The following is a 12,234-nucleotide window of genomic DNA, read 5'->3' as shown; positions in this document are numbered from 1 at the left end:
TAGGTGAAGACCAGGGGAGGGGGGCCGGAAACCCCAACGGGAAACCTTTCACCGTGCCAAGACAGGAAGGTGGGACGCTATCCCACCTCTTGACCGAAGCGCTAACCCACCTCACACTTCCCCCCTTTTCTAATGCGCATATTGAGACTGAGTTTTCTTGCATCTAATCTAAGCCTATCGCGCCTGCCCCCAACTTTCTATTGCGCCTGTCGTTAACTTCTGTTTACCTTCCTTTCGTCTCGTGCCTTACTCGGAAGTAATAGCTTAGATTAAAGTACGATTAAAGGGAGGGAATCAAAGTTAATCCAATTTTTTATTGAATGAAAAGAGCCAATGAAAGATCTCGAAGAGCGGGATGACAGAGCTCAACAAAACTCTCCAACAATGGATAGGATTTCTTAGGTCGATTCTCAACCTCGACTCTCCAATTCAGTAGCATTGTGGGGCCACTAACCTCTGAAGTCTGAAAATGGAGGGTTATTCTTACAGAATTACTAAGTGTTAGTAAGTTCTTGACAAAAAACGATAACTAAATGACTATAGGAATAAGAGTTATTTTGGAGATAGTATTTAGTCAAGAATGTCCTGTTTTAGTGAAGGAGTATTTGACTGCCCCTCGGTAGTAGTTATTTTGACTCACTATAGTATCATTGCAAATAAAATAATGAAATTTGGATAAATTATTACTTTGCTAAAATATGATTGGATTTAAAGGCAATTCACTAATAGAATTTGTTTTACTTTTAGAAATGACTAGCTCATTAATACAAATACTGACTTTTGAGAAACTTAAGGGGACAATTACACTACATGGAAATCGAACCTGAATACAATACTAGTAGTAGATGATATGAGGTTCATTTTAATTGAGGAATTTTCTTCTAAACTTGGTTCAACTCAAATGAAAATGTTCTAGAAGCATATGATAAGAGGACAAGGGCAAATGAAAAAGCCCAAGCCTATATTCTTGCCAACATATCTGATATTTTGGCGAAGAAACACGATCACATGCATACCGTAAAAGAGATTATGGAATCTCTGCGAGGGATGTTTGAACAACTGCCTTTCTTCCTTAAACATAATGCCATCAAGTACGTTTATAACTGTCGTATGAAAGAAGAGACATCTATTAGAGAACATGTCTTGCAGATGATGGTCAATTTCAATATAGTAGAAGTAAAGAGAGCTATCATAGACGAGAAAAGTTAGGTCAGTTTTATTCTAGAATCTCTTTCGAAGAGCTTCTTACGGTTCCCCACCAATGCAATGGTGAACAAGATATAATATAACTTGACCACTGTTCTCAATGAGCTATAGACTTATCAATCCCGATTGAAAAATAAGGGACAAGAAGCATAGGTAAATGTTGCCACTACAGATCAAAGAGGACCATCTTCTAAAGTAAGGTCTGATTCTGTAAGAGTATATCAACATACAGTGAAAGAAACAAGGATCAATAAGCATTATAATTCATTAATTTTGGCAGAAACTAAAGCATGCTCTTCTAAAATAAGAGGGTTTGAAGTCATACCTTTGTAGAACTCTTTAAGATTTTGATCCTCAGATGTTGTCTTCTCCAAAAACTTGTCGTGAACCACCTCAAGATTTTTCCCACTAGCTTCTTAAAGCTTTAGAATGAGTTGTCGGACTCAAGAACAGCTTGAACGAACAAAAAACTTGGAAGAAGCTCACTGCAACAGTTTGTTTGAATAACTCTTTCTTCAGCACGAATTTTACTCAAAAACCTCTTTGAATGCATGCCTCAATTCCATTACAATCTTCTTTATTTATTGCAGGTAAACATGCAAAGAAGATGGTTGCATGAGATGCAGCTCATGCTTGGAGTAATTGAAGAGAAATTGAATGGTTTTTTAGTGAGCTAGTTGAAGATGGTAATGGAAAAACCAATTTTTCTATTTTGTGCAAATTTCCAATTTTTCTATTTTCATCAAAAAATGATTTCAAAATCAAGACTGAAAATATTATTAAATTTATAAAATTAATTTTCTAATAAAATTAATAAATAATTATTTAAATAATTCTAATTAATTTAATATCAAACATTAATTAATGTTTATACAAATCCACCTTTATATATTTAAATCATATTTAAATATAAATTCTCATATTCCATTTCATTCTAATTTGAACGTTTCAAATGTACTTATCATGCTATTCTAAAGCTTATTCATTTACGAGCTAATAGAGGGACCTCGCGGACCTATAGATCATGGGCTCCAACGATCCGAGATTAATTGGCTAAACTCATTATACCGAATTAACCCCCATTTGTTAACTAATGGGTCACTCCACTATAGACCATAGTTGAACTCCCCTCATTGTAGATATATTATGTCCACTTGATGTAACCATAATTAGTAAGTCGATCATTCACAGGTTGTTCGTAATCACAACTGGGTCAAGATCACCATTTTACCCCTGTGAATACATCTTGTTCCTTAAGTTTCTACTGACCCTCTAATGAACAATTTTCATTCATAATACCTATGAATCAAATCATTTCTCTATCATGAGAAGGCGAGGTCCAGATTGTTCAAGGCCTAGAATCAGTACTTAAGAGAACAACCTATCTGCTAACCTAAATCGGGTAGGAGTGCATTACATCTTGCAGGGCTATGTCCCCAGCTTTTTATCCGATCTTGTCCCAAAATGGGAGGCTTATTGAGTAGTGCTATTGGACTACTCTCACCCATGCAGATCAAAGGATAATTCTGAACAAACAGGAGTTCATAACTAGCTCAGGATTAAGATCGAGTTAACCTAGGTTACTTTATAATTAAATAGTCAGTTTTAACAGTAAAAGGTCGTTATAAAGAAAAATGACTATTTTGTGGTCCAGTCTATATGCAAACTCATTGCATAGGATGCTCCCACTCACATATCTCAACATGAATGATCTGTGGATCACATCATTTGTAGCACTTTACAACTTCTTGTAAGGACTACATAGTGAGCCGCATCCAATAGTGTTACCAGGATTAGATGCCCAATTTCATCCATATACTTATTTGACCATTTAGGCTATATACTATTAACTTGATCCTATTTATGTCACCACATAAAGTTAAAGTATTCAGACTATAGCCATGGATATGTTTATTGGATTTTCATAATAGAATGCAAAATCAACAACTTATTATTATTGATAAATAAAATGTTTAACACGAACTGCGAGTTCTAGGATTCCCCACTTGGACTAAAACTCCAGTGAAAATAAATATATACAATATAATGTTGAGAAACATAAAGGGAAAATACAATAAACTAGGGCATCTATAATACCATAGATATTCTCCCACTTCCCCTATATTATACTACTCGGAGTCCTAGTCCAACTAGGTGGCCTTCGAACACTTTAGCTGAGACGACCTTTGTAAATTGATCAGCAAGGTTGACTTCAGAGGCAATCTTTGTGACGATCACATCTCTTCAGTATACTATCTCTTTGATGAGATGGTACTTTCTTTCAATATGTTTTCCACGTTTGTGACTCCTTGGTTCTTTCGAGTTGGCAACAGCACCACTATTGTCACAATACAGTGTAATAGGCAGGTGCATATCTGGAATTACTTCGAAATCAGCCAAGAATTTGCGTAACCATATTGCTTCTTTAGCAGCTTCACATGTAGCCACATATTCCGCTTCCATTGTGGAGTTAGCAATATAATTTTGCTTGATGCTTTTTCAAACTATAGCTCCTCCATTGAGAGTGAAAACTGATCTTGAAGTAGATTTCTTGGAATCTACGTCAGTCTGGAAATAAGAATCAGTGTATCCTATAAGGATCAAATCCTTAGGTCTATACACAAGCATATACTCCCTCGTTCTCTTAAGATACTTGAGGATGTTTTTTACAGCAATCCAATGATTGTGTGCCGAATTGGATTGGAACCTGCTAACGATTCCAACTGCAAAGCATATGTTAAGGCGTTTACATAACATTGCGTACATCAAACTCCCAACTGCAGATGCGTATGGAATTCGTCATTTCCTCAACATCTTGAGGTGTTTTAGGACACTGTTCCTTCGACAAATGAATTCCATGTCTAAAAGGTAACATACCTTTTTTTGGAATTTTGCATATTATAACTTGACAACATCGTGTCAATATAAGATGCTTGAGATAGTGCTAGTGTTCTATTCTTTTGATTCCGAAAGATCTGTATTCTTAGAAGATATTGAGTATCACCCAAACCTTTCATTTAGAATTGTGTTGCTAACCATCTCTTTACGTCACCAAGGAAACTTGTCTCATTCTTAATGAGCAAGATATCATCAACATAAAGAACTAAGAATGCGACAGTTTTGTTGATTATCTTCTTGTACACACAAGGTTCGTCAACATTCTGTTCAAAGCCATAAGATTTGACCGCAGTGTCAAACCTTATATTCCAGGATCTGGATGCTTGTTTCAGTCCATAAATGGATCGATTAAGCTTACAGACTTTTTGTTTCTGTCCTTTTTCGATGAACCCTTCTGATTGAGACATAAAAATACGTTCATCAAGATGACCGTTCAAAAAAGTTGTCTTGACATCCATTTGCCATATTTCATAGTCATAATATGTGGCAACAGAAAAAGGTATTCTTATTGACTTTATCATGACAATAGAAGAACAAGAAGAACAAGTTTCTTCATAATCAACTCATTCTCTTTGGGTAAAACCTCTTGCCACGAGTCTGGCTTTATAGATTTACACTTTATCAGTTTGGTCTCGTTTCTTCTTGTAGATCCATTTGCAACCTATAGGTGTAAACCCATGTGGTTTATCCACAAGTTCCCAGATAGAGTTGAAGTACATAGACTCCATTTCATCGTTCATGGTTTTTATCCACTATTCCTTATCAACATCCTTTATTGCCTTCTTACAGGTTAATGGATCCTCTAAACCATCATCCTGTATGATGTTTTGAGTTTTTGTTAAACCCATATAGTGTTCAGGTTTTTGAATATTCTCAACTCTTGGGATGGACGTGACGGGACAACAACAGTTGTTGATGGACCAACTTGATCAACAACTCTTATTGATGTTTCTGTAGCATCTTTAGTCATTTCTTGCAATATTAGTGTACTGTGAGGTAAATGATTTTTTATATGATCTTCTTCCAAGGATGTAGCATTTGTCAATACAAATACTTTATCTTCTTGGGGATCATAAAACCATCCTACTTTTGTTTCTTTGGGGTATCCTATAAAAAGGCATAATTTCGAATGTGTTTCCAATTTCTTAGGATTCTATACCAACACATGTGCTGGACAACCCCAGATACAGAAATGACGTAAACTAGTTTTGCGTCCTTTCCATAATTCGTACGGTGTTTCTGAAACACTTTTTGAAGGAACAACATTTAGAATAAATAATGCAGTCTGTAATGCATACTCCCAAACGGATTGAGGTAACTGAGCATAACTCATCATTGATCGGACCATGTATAACAAGATTCGATTTCTCCTTTTTGTAACACCGTTTTTTGTGATGTTCCAGGTGTTGTGAGCTGGGATTGAATTACATGATCTACTAGATAGTTCTGGAGTTGTAAATCCATATACCTCGATCAGATCGAAGTGTTTTGATTCTTTTACTTAACAAATTTTCTGTCTCAGCCTTAAATTTTTTGAACTTTTCAAAAGTTTCAAACTTATGACTGATTAAGTAAATGTAGCCATATCTAGAGTAATCATCAATAAAACTGATGAAATACTGATGGCCTCCTCGAGCTTTAACATTCATCGGACCACATATGTCTGAATGTAGAAGTTCGAGAGGGTCTTTGGCATGAAGACCTTTGTCAGAAAAAGATCTTTTAGTCATTTTTTCCTCAAGACACGATTCACATGGAGGTAAAGAACTATCTTCTAACTGATTTAGATGTTTTTCTACCAATCTCTCAATCCTGTTGAGATTAATGTGACCAAGTTTGAGGTGCCAAAGATAGGCGTTAGGAGAAATTTTCCGCTTCTTATTTTGAGTCTCAGTCATTTTAAACATCTCTATATTTAAAATGGCTCTTACTTCGATTGGTTTTAATATGAACACGTTATTTTCGAGTCTTGCAGAACAAATATGAACACCTCTTGAATAAACAAACACTTCATTACATTCAAAAGATATTCTGTACATATTTTCTAGCAGATAAGAAATGGAGATGAAGTTTCTTTTCATCTTAGGTACATAATATACATTCCTAAGTAAGATAAAAGAATCTCCAAAAAAAACAACTTGACATCTCCCACTGCTTGAGCTGAAATGACTTCACCTGTTCCCACCTTAAAAGTCATTTCCTGTTCAGAAAGTCCTCTCCAAGAACTAGTTTCCTGTAAAAAAGTAAAAACATGATTAGCGGCACCTGAATCCAATATCCAGATAAGGTGAGTATTCTCCACTAGACATGTTTCAACAACTAGTAAATCAGATTTACCTTGTTTCGTCTTTTCTTCATTCTTTTTAGCCAAATACTTTGGGCAGTTACGTTTCCAGTGCCCATCTTCTCTGCAATGGAAACATTTTCCCATAGGAGTTTTGTTTTTGTTTTTCTTAGCAGTGGTTCTCTTTTTCCCTTTTCCTTTCTTCTTCACTTGTACGGTTTTATCTTTGGAAGAAGAAGGAACAGACTTCTTATTATCTGTGGGTCTCGATCCAGAGATAGACCCTTTATAAAACTTCTTAGGTTTTGAAACAACATTTATTTCTTTTTCCTTTAGTTTCATCATTGACTAATATGTATGTAACTCATTCAACAACGTGGTCAAATTATAAGTAATTTTCTTCATAACAGCATTGGTTCTGAATGGCAGATAACTCTCTAGGAGAGATTCCAATATCATAATTACTTGACTCGCCTCATCTATCATCGCCCTATGAGCCTCTGCAACATTAAAATGGACCATCATATCGAGAACATGTTCTCTTACGTTGGTTCCATCTTTAATGCATTTAATGTATACATACTTAATGGCTTCATGTTGAACAGAGGATAACGGTTGCCCAGACATCTCCTAAAGCGACGCCATTATCTCACGGGCAGTGGCCATAACCTCATGCTTCTTATTAAGTACATCAGATATACTTGCTGAGATATAGGCCCGAGCTTTCTTATTAGCCCTTACCCACCTATCATAGATGTCCTAAACATTTAGATTCGCTATTGTACTGGGAACCGGAGAACATTCCTCCGTCAACACAAACCTCAAATCACCACAACTAATATTGTATTGATATTGGATTTCCAGTTTGAATATCCTTCATTGTTAAATTTATCGGAAGCCAACAATTGTATGTTTGAATTCGACATTGTTGAAACATTTTAAACAAACTCTATTAAATTATGCATCTAAATCCATTTTTAGCAAAATAATAAAGTACCCAATAAATCTTTATTTATTTGCAACGATACTTTAGTGATTTAGAACATTTGCTATCGAGGGGCAGTCAAGAATTCCTTCACAGGAGCAAGACAATTCTTGACCAAATATTATATCAGAATAACTCTTTACTCCTATAGTTCTTTTGGTTATCGTTTTCAGTCAAGATCTTTACTAACAATTAGTAATTTTTGTAAGTGTGACCCGCCGTTTTCAGATCTTATAGAAAGGTATGAACATGCCCCTAAGATAGAACACAATACCCAAGACGGAACTATAAAACCCTATTCATTTTACTAAAGCCTAGGTTGTTCCAAATCCTATGTTAAACCCTTCGAGAGGATCACCACGGTTAACGACTAGCTAGTGTCGCCTAAAAACGACAGTAGGCGCAACATAGGAATCTCACGGTTTAAATTAATGGAGGAGACCATAAGACAATGTTGACATATTTCCTTCACCCATTTACTATGAACTACTTCCCTCATTCACTTTGTTATTGACTCATGCAAACACTTTTCGAATAAAGCAGTCGCGGTAAAAGAGACACGAAGCCGAGCATGGATCTCACGGTGTGAACTCTTGAGGACATGAGAGCTAATAACTATATATTGAATATATTGTTAATCTCCCACTGAAGTGTTCTATGTGTTTGGGTATTTACTTAGGTATAACAACTAAATTTAACAACCTAAGTCTAAGTGGTTTATCCAAATATAACGCTTATAATTGGATTTTAACCTACAATGTCTAAGTGATAAACCATTTTATTACCTCACATCGCTCACGCAAGCTCATAAAATCAGCTAACAATGGTTAATCATTCGGTCATAATCCCTAGGGAGGAGGTGTTCCGTAAATTGTCAACTTAAGTACCCCCAACCTTAGACAGGTTTATGAACCAATTTGAGTTTGTAACCAAATTTTATAAGGTAACTATCTATTTTAACGAGTAAAACTAGTTGTTAACCTAAGTGAGCATGCAACTGTTCTTTGTTATGGATTTTAAACGTCTAACCCAATTTTATAACAGGTTACAAAATTTTAGACATGCTATACATCCACAACATTCAACAAAGGCATTCAGTATCTAATATAATTGTTATATTAAATATAACCTTAACATGCATACTATATATTATAACATTTTATAACATACTTTTAATGCATGTAACTTGCTTCCTACGGTAGGGTTTTAAATCTATATGACATATTGTATGCACATATATGATTTAATTAATTATTATATACATCACATGGTTTTAGTTTTGGCATAAACAAGCAAACAAAAGCCTAATTATTACAAAAAACTTCAAAACCGTCTCTGAAGCGCTCGAACCTCTCCAAACTAAACCCAAGCAACTTGAATCGGACTAGATAAGTCTGAACCGGACAAGCCAAAAACCCTTTGAGGCTGAACTGGACTAGACCTCGAGAAAATCGGTTGAACCAGCTACTATCGTCCAAGCTCAAAATCTCGCTAAGGCTATCATGTAGCTCTAGAGTCTATCGTCTAACACGAAAGCCTAGTGTCGGGCAGAGGTAAACGATCGCTTAGCACCATTGCATAGTGCCTCTTGTCATCATTTAGCGTTCCTCGCAACTACACAATCGTGTAGTGCCATTGCATAGAACTTCAATTTATCGTTCAGTGCTGTAACTACACAATCGCGTAGTGCCATCGCATAGCACTTCAACGCATCATTTAGCTCGCACTATAGCTACACGATCGTGTAGTGCCATCGTATAGCATTTCATTGCATCATTTAGCTCCCGCATGTATAAGATCGTCTAGGGCACAACATCACAACGACCAGCGCCCATAGCTACACAATCGTCAAGCTTTTGTTCATATCATTTAGTGCCTGGAGCTAGACGATCGTCTAGCAATTAAACCTCAATGATGATTTTCTAGCAGAAGCTAAAAAACTGGAATCTGCAGCTTGACCTTCTTCTCTTGTTTCTTCAATTAAGTCTTAATTTCAATTCTAATGACTCCAAATAACTTACAGACTCTTGATAACACATATAAGCTCATGAATCAATAGCCAATTACAAATTTAATTAAGAAATTAAAGAGAAATAAAATGCCAAAACTCAAAAAACCATATCAGTGTATTAGTTTCATATAACTCATGAAAAACACCCACCATACCAACATTAAACCGAATCGAATGCTTATATGATGCTCTGATATCAATTGTAAAAGTATATCAACATGCAATGGAAGCAACAAGGATCATTAAGCATTCTAATTCATTAATTTTGGCAGATAATGGTGGAAAATTGGAAGTTAATTTTACTCGACAACCAAAATCCTGTGGAAGCGATATGCGATGCATGTTCTTAAGATATGCGTCGATAGTCATGCGTCGTTGGTCATGCGTTGAACTGATAATGCGTTAATGAATGTATGTGATGACCATGCGTCCTGCCACAAGTTTTCTTCCGTTGGAACCAAGTATAATTCCAACGCAAGTTTCTTGGGTAATCCGAGGTCGAACACAGGGACTTGTAACTATGTGTTTGTGGTGATGTGCATGCAGCGGTATAAATAAAGGAATTGAGGGGATGTTGCTAAGTTAATCCTACTCCTACACCTATCTAATAGGCAACACAATGAGAATATGCATGAGAGGTAGAGATGCGACAAAACTTGACATGAAATAAATGTGTGGGAAAATAGATAAAATGCGGAGATGATTTAATTGCAACCCTTAAGAGTGACCGCAAGGACAATCTTAGTCAACGCAATCCATGCAACCATGCTACACACATGTGAACCTAACTTTAGGACGTATACGGTGTATCTGCAATATTGTCGAGAAGCCTATGCCTACCTAGACCTTCATAACCAGCTCACTAGCTCTCGCCACATGAGCGTGGCTGCTGCATAACCCCTTATCCTACTTCCTGGATGCATGTAAATCCAATCTATAGGGTGCATACGTTGTGTGACGCAAACAAAGCTTATCTCTAAGATCTCCATTCTTGTTTATGTGTTCTAATCTGCTCTCTCGAGTCTTAGATTTGGGTTTTAGACTACTCTCTCAAGTATGCCTAAATGATGAATGATGCGCTCATAGAGTAAGGTAATCGCATGAACTTGGCTGACCTAAGCTTATTCCTATCTTTAGTGAACAAAGTATACATTGCTTAATGCAACCAACCACTTACCCTCTCGGGCAATTGGTTGTTGTTGACTTTATTCATAGACAAGCAATGCGTTAGCCTATAGACAGGCATTGTCGCAGCTTCACACTAAGCAAATAAGGTTGCTCACAAACTCACGCAACGCAGACCTCTCGGTAGGTTGCTACATGCTTCATATCCCTTATCCACACGACTAAGTATGCAATACCTAAGCAATCTCACTAAGTGTTGCAATGAAAGTAAAGATGCTAAGCAAAGAAGATGGAGATGGAGTCGAAGAAATAGAGAAATGCATTGAAAACAGATTGTATTAATTCCTTAATTCAAAATGTCATATAATACAATATAGGAAAAGAAAGGAAAAAGAAATGACCGGTTGGAATCAAAACTTTGCTTCCAATGGATGTGTGTCAAGGTTGCCGGTGGTGGGATGGATGGGTAGAAGAGCTGACTCTCTCAAGATTTAGCTCTAGTCGAAGGCTACGGTCGTCACTCGGAATGGATGAAGGAGGTGAAGAACTCTCAGCCATTTTTACATGTGTTTGTCTGGATCGCGGGGAAAATCCCCGGTTTGAGGGATAATCTCTAGATGATTGAATTTCAGCTCAGGCTTCTATTTATAGAGCTTGGGTCACCGACAACATTAATTGGACTGCTCTGAGTCTGACATTGGATGCGTTAATCCTTTTTGAATCTCTTCCACCGACGGGGTGGTAGGTGAAACGTCAACATCATCTTTTGGATTTTCTCGAGGTAGATGCATTGATGTGTTCATTCCACCAACCTTGCGTTGATCCCATTAGAATGCGTTGTCACGTAGCCGCAATCATTCAATGGCCACATTCGCTTAATACCGCAACTCTACATGATGACCGCAATCGCTCGACGAGCACAATCCCCATGTGATGGACGCATGTGGTTGATCACCACAACACCCATGCGTTGATCTAATGAGTTTTCCTTGCGGTGGAAAGTTTCTCCGCATGCAATCATCTATGCAGTGGTCCGATTTTCGCATTTGTGTTCATTTCCTGCATTGGCTACAAAAATAAAATATTGAACGCATAATTAACGCAAAGTAACGGGTTAGCTGAGATTCATCATGCTGATCGACACAAACTCTTTTTCTCGTGAATTCCTAACATGATTGCCGCATATTCTGCCTAACAACCTTCATAATTCTAAGTAAAAGGACTAAGATGGCATGTATTTCTACATGTCATCAATAGAAACTAAAGCATGCTCATCTAAAATAAAAGGGTTTGAAGTCATACCTTTGTAGAACTCTTCAAGATTTTGATCCCCAGTAGTTGTCTTTTCCAAAAACTTATCGTGAGCCACCTCAAGATCTTCTCCACTGTCCTCTTCGAGCTTTAGAATGAGTTATGGGATTCAAGAACAGCTTGAACGAACGAAAAACATGGAAGAAGCTCACTGCAACAGTTTGTTTGAAGTAACTCTTTCTTTAGCACGAACTTTACTAAAAAACCTCTTTGAATGCATGCCTCAATTCCATTACAATCTTCTTTATTTATTGCAGGTGAACATGCGAAGAAGATGGCTGCATGAGATGCAACTCATGCTTGGAGTAATTGAAGAGAAAGTGGATGGTTTTTGAGTGAGCTAGTTGAAGATGGTAATGGAAAAACCCATTTTTCCATTTTGTGCAATTTTCCAATTTTTCTATTTTCATCAAA

Source organism: Benincasa hispida, chromosome 8, assembly GCF_027475165.1.
Source record: "Benincasa hispida cultivar pf3 chromosome 8, pf3_genome.v1.1, whole genome shotgun sequence".
NCBI classification, from domain to species: Eukaryota; Viridiplantae; Streptophyta; class Magnoliopsida; order Cucurbitales; family Cucurbitaceae; genus Benincasa; species Benincasa hispida.
Note: the sequence above shows the minus strand (reverse complement) of the source record.